The sequence below is a fragment of the Chlorocebus sabaeus genome, chromosome 24 (assembly GCF_047675955.1).
Source record: "Chlorocebus sabaeus isolate Y175 chromosome 24, mChlSab1.0.hap1, whole genome shotgun sequence".
Taxonomy (NCBI): Eukaryota; Metazoa; Chordata; class Mammalia; order Primates; family Cercopithecidae; genus Chlorocebus; species Chlorocebus sabaeus.
In genome coordinates, this window is record NC_132927.1 from 82,678,110 (window position 1) to 82,683,799 (window position 5,690).

Here is a 5,690-nt window from a genome sequence, read left to right on the forward strand (position 1 = left end):
GTATATGCATATATATTATATACTTATATATACACATATTTTATATATATGTATAAAATACATATGTATAGATAGAGTAATATAAAACAAGAAAATCTAAGAGGAAACAAGCTTGGCCTAATTTTCTTTTTCTATAATAATTAAAACAATTATTTTTAGAACTTTGTGTGTAGGACAAAGTGCTTTTTTTCAGTTCATATGGTTGCAACAGCCCTTATGAAAGATATAAACATCCCTGCCCTGACTATGGAAATGTTGAAGGTAGACCTAGTTCTGGATTCCTGAGTCAGAATCTTCCAGTTGTCCACAGCCTCACAAGGCCAGAGAAGTGAGAGGAGATTTCTATTCTGGAAAGGAGTGAGTGGACGGCACAACTGGTTTGGAGACAGGACAAACTGCACCTGCATTTACAGAGGCAACACACACAGGGAATGTCCTAGCGCCATCTGGTCTCACACACACGCTTGGGACTCATGGTAGGGGACCCCGGCCTCGGACAGCCCTAGTTGTCGGTGCCCAGCTTGGGAGGCCTGGGCGGAAGCCATGCAGGTCATGGATCTTCCCGTCCAGCGTCTCCAGGAAGCTCTTCACCTCCACCTCCAGGTGGCGCTGTCGGGATTTACTCTCCTCAGCCTCTGTCTTTAGGGAACGCGCTTTGTCTTCCTGGTTTTGATCGACTCTCTGCGGCCTCCATCTTCTCAGAGACACCGTCGCGCTCTGACCTGAGCTGAGGTGTGAGTTCACTTTGTTTCCGGAGATCTTCCAGCTCTGCCTCCTTTTCTCGGAGCTCGGCCTCCAGCTCCTCGCTCCTCCTCCTCAGCTGCGTGTTCTTCTCCTTCTCTCTGTGGATCTCACGGCCTCTTCTTCTGCTCCGCGCTGGCCGCCGACTCCTGCAGCGCCGTGGGCAGCCGGGCGTCGCCCTCCCGCCGGGCCTGCAGCTCCATCTCCCGCCTCTTCCCGTGGGCAGCGCCCTGCGTCGAGGCCGCCTTCAGCTTGTGGTTCCCAAATTGCTGGTGCCGGTCGGCTGCAGCGGCGTGAGAGGCCTTTCCATCGTCCGTCCCGTTGACACTGGATGCCGGAGTAGAAGATGGGGCTCCACGCCCGGGTTCTCAGGGGTGATCACTCGAGGGCTCCGTGTTCTCCTGGGTCTTGTTTTTGCCTATCTTGGCGGCTTCTTCCACCTCCCGGAATTTCTCTGCAAACTTTGTCAGCTGCTACTCAGAGGAAAACCCCAAACCAAACGCCGTGTTGGCTTTGCTGTCGGCCCACTGCCCAGACGTCTGTGACGTGTTGGTGAAGGTCATACTTGGTGCAATTGTGCTGTTTATGGTCACCTTGGCTCCGTCCACACTAACCATCCGAAAGCCGTTCCTTGTGACATCATAGAAGCAGGAAACGGTGACCACCTATTGCTCGCAGGCATCCAGTTCTTGGTGTTTGGGTCAGTCTGGAAGACCTGCCCTGGTGGGTGAAGATGGGCTGTTCTCCCATCTCTGGCGCTGCTCAGGCAGCCTCTCCGACCAGGCCTCTGGTGCTCGCTCTTCACCGGCTGGGCATCTGCTCCCTGCGCAGCACATGTGGTGGCCCCTGAGCGCCTGGCTCAGCCCTGGTGCCACTCCATTCCGCCAGGTGGGCTGGGCGGGGGCTCTGGAAAGAATCATTCTAAGAATTAAATTAAAAGAATAATCTGTAATAAGGAGTCGTCAGAATTCCATCTCAGAAAAAAAATTGAAAATATGTAATACATACAAAGTCCTGAGAAAAAACCTTGAAGCACAGGAAGGTCTCATGTATAAGCAGTTTGTAATATGTTTATTGTTAAAATTACTACCTTTATGTTGTTTTGAAAAATTGAAGCAAAGCATAATGAAATTGTTTTGTGCATATCTAGTACAACAGCCTGGTTAAGAAAACTGAGGAGCCCTGTAATCATGAGGAGGAGACCTAATCCTCGAGAGAGGCTCTAGTTCCTGTGTGGACACACACGTTTGCCTGCTTCTGCCCATCTAGGAGCTGCTTCCTGAAGCCTTCAGGAGGCAGGAGGGTAAATGAGTTTCTCAGGATAATCTAATCACATCCTGACTGGGAGAAAACATTAATGACCTAGGACGGATTAGAAAATACGTAGTTAAAACTTCATTGAAAATTGAGACATTTTGATTGTGTATATTTATAGGGAATAAAGCTATGTCATGATTTATGATTGCAAATCAGAATAATTGAATCGAGCTCGTTGACATATATATCGTCTCAAATCCTTATTTCTCTGTGTGTGTGACAGGGACATTTGAAATTTGTTCTCGGCTATTTCAAAAAGGCCAATACACTATGTTTAAGCTTACAAATAGACATCAATTTATGTAAACTATAAAGAATGATCAAAAGGAGTTATGGATTACTATAATTTATATTAAGTTAATCATTGACCTTCATTCTTTAGGACATATTTTATAATTTTATGTATTTTTCATTATTTTATTATAATAAATATAAAGACTACACATGTATGCATAACTTTGTGTATTTACACATATGTCTATAGGTATAAATTAATGTCCCTGTAGCTACGTAATAGCTGATATCAACAGATGTTAACGGAATTCTAAAAGAACAAGTGCAAATTATTAGGAAGAATTATTCCTTGAAGGTATGTATTTTTAAAAAATACCCTTACATATAAATTTTAAAAATACTAAAACACAATTCTCAATAAAAAAATTCATGGCAAATAACCATAGTAAAATATCGCAACCTAATAAGACTCCAGAGTCCTGCAAAAACAAGCCTGCCTCTTGCACCTGAGAAAGGAAACCTCCCTGCATGGCCCTGCAGGGAGGTTTGTGTCTGGGCTCACACTGTACTCCCCTCACTGTGTCTCTGGTACAATACAAGGCCGTGTCCTCAGTTTTCAGGCTGTTCATTTGCAGATGAAGCGTGTTCTTGGCATTTTCTCTGGAGATGGTGAATTGGCCCTTCCGGAGTCTGTGAGATATGTACTACTACCCTTAGGATTAACTTGTCCAACTCACTCCAGCCTATTCCTGGAGCCTGGTGGACAGTTCATGTAGTAGCTACTGAAGGTGAATCGAGAGCCTGCACAGGAGAGTCTCAGGGACCCCCCCCAAGGCTTTGCCAAGCCTCCCCCATACTCCACCAGCGGCACCTCACACCGGACACCTGCAAACACAGAGACACCCTGGTCAGAAACTGCCACATATATCCACTGTTTCTTTCACTCATGTCCCCTCACACTCAACATCTCTCATTTTCCATAAATCGCCTTTCAAAATAGCAACAAGCAAAACCCATCTCAGCACAAAATCCATGGTGATTCCTCTGTGTTCGGTTCTCATCACTGAATGAAAACACCTGGGAATTCTGGGGCTGGGCTCCTCTCTCAGAGCTGCAGGGTCAGAGCTGGCCTGGTTTTTATCAGTAGGGGGAGGGCCCTATTTGCATGTCTCCTGCTATATAGCAAGCTCAGGGGTAGGACAACTGAGGAGAAGGCAGTGCCCAGAGCAGATGAGAGTGTCCTGGAAAACACTGGGGCTAATCCTACCTCTCTGGAAAATATAGCTTCAGATTATGTGATCGTGCCTTGATAATCATTTAGCACACATCAGTTTATTTGTTACATATTTGCAGAATATATTTAATGCAAGTGTCAATGTTACATTTTTAGAGAAGATAAATTACACACAGAACAGAGCAGTTGTGCAACGTGTCAGATAACACACATCTGGCCAGAGTTAGCCCTATTATCTCTGTCTGTGCCTCCAAACACTGGAGGAGACTGCTCCTATGAGACAACTCCAGGGCAGTGTGGGATATGTCTAGAGAGGTTTTCAGGATGTCCCACCTGTCATAACAACTTTATGTAATTTTGCTTTTTCTAGTGTTTTCCTGAAATATGCAATCAGTGTTCACATGTGTGTATTTTCAGGAGTCTGTGATAATTCAAGTGTCAATATTCATCTCTTGTTATTTCTCAGCAAATATATTCATTTTTGTTGCTGCTTTATTCAAAACATCCATCAATAATGAAATCAAATTGACAGTGCAGCATTTGGAAAATGTTGATATATGTGTGCAGTCATTGAATCCGCACTTCAGTCATGTTGTTAGCAATTGAATTAGCCCTCTTATTTTTTCTTTCACTTCTCTGTAATTTTATTTGACCACCTTGTTATTCTCACCACCCTATTCTCGGAAAAATTTAGATCTCCGTGTTAATTTTATACAAATTATGTAACATGAAATTTCCTGTGAATTCTTTAGCTTCCTTCACTCAGCACAATTATTTGATAATGTCCCCATGTTCTTATGTGAAGGAGGCATGCCTTGATTTCAATGGTTCGTTGTATTTCAGACATGAATATTTCTCAAATTTTTTAACAATGCACCAAGTAATGGGTATTTGATTTGTTGTCTTAGCTTCTGAATTTTGTTTAGAAAGCAGATACTAAGCATGGGAATGGAAAAAATGAGAAAACGATGATCTTATTCTGACCTCACTAACAAAGAACTTGAACGACTACAAAAAATAAACCCTTCAATATATCTGAGTTGATGTTACAGAGAAAAAAAAATCCCTGTATTCTGAGAAAATCGGGGCCCGCAGAGAGAACTAGGGTCCACTTATTAGAGTAACTGGGGCAGGTGCCACTCACAGCATCATATTGAAGAAGGAAAAAGCTAACCTGGAAAAGGTTCATGAGTTTTGAGGATGTGTGTACTAATGGTGTGTGAGTGTGAAACTCCTGGCACTTGCAGGCTTTTCTTACAGAATTGGGGAAATCCCCAGACAACTCACCCACCTGCTCTCCTGTGGTGTGGACTGGGGAGGAAGAACAGCAGCTCTGTTCAATGTTGAATCCCCCTTCACTATATGTGGGAGACATTTATTAAATCTTGTGTCCTGTGGGCACTGGTAGAATCAATTAGAACACAAGGAAACAGAGGACACCAAGGAAACTCTACCCAGAAACACCTCCCATCGCTTTCCTGCAGAATGAAATCCTGAATCTGTGGGGTAAGGACAGTGGGTCAGAAGCTGAGGACACTGACAGAAAACCACTGTGACTGGGAAGAGACACTCTGACACTGGGGAAGGGAAGGAACAGGAACGCTTGGAAGACCACGATTCAGAGCCAGTCTCACCACCCATAGCTAAGAAAGAGACTAGGTCAGAAGGTTGGAGAACGTGCCCCTGTGTCCAAGCCCCTTCACCACACAAACAATCACCAAGTAAATGTGTCAGCAGGATGCATCTGCCACAACTAAAAGAGACAGGCTCTCTCTGGGAAGAATGACATGTGAAAACCCAAAGCAAAACAGGGAAACAAAAGCAGGTATCACCAGAGGAATCTGAAGTTTTTGTGAACAGTAGAAGCTGACTTCAACTCTGATAGCTGGGGTAACCATACGCTTGAAACCCAGCCCTGACTGGATTCACAGAAATGTGGTTAATGAAGGCCCAGCAGAATGTAATATGTGATTGTCTCCAGGAAGAAAATAAATACAAAAAAAGAAGTAACACGGGAAATGCAAACTGGAATTCTACATACATTACAATTTCATTAAAAGTGAAAGGCAAGTAAAATTATGTCATTTAAAAAAAAGACCTTGACACAATTTGTCAACACATTCATATTTCAGGGCACATTTTACAAAGTTTCTCTGCTAATAGC

The 5,690-nt window shown here is 43.8% G+C and overlaps 1 pseudogene; it reads right to left on the bottom strand.

The window, feature by feature from the left end:
• Nucleotides 1-502: 502 nt before the first annotated feature.
• On the bottom strand, nucleotides 503-2,421 carry LOC119622809 (homer protein homolog 2 pseudogene; annotated as a pseudogene).
• Nucleotides 2,422-5,690: the final 3,269 nt, after the last annotated feature.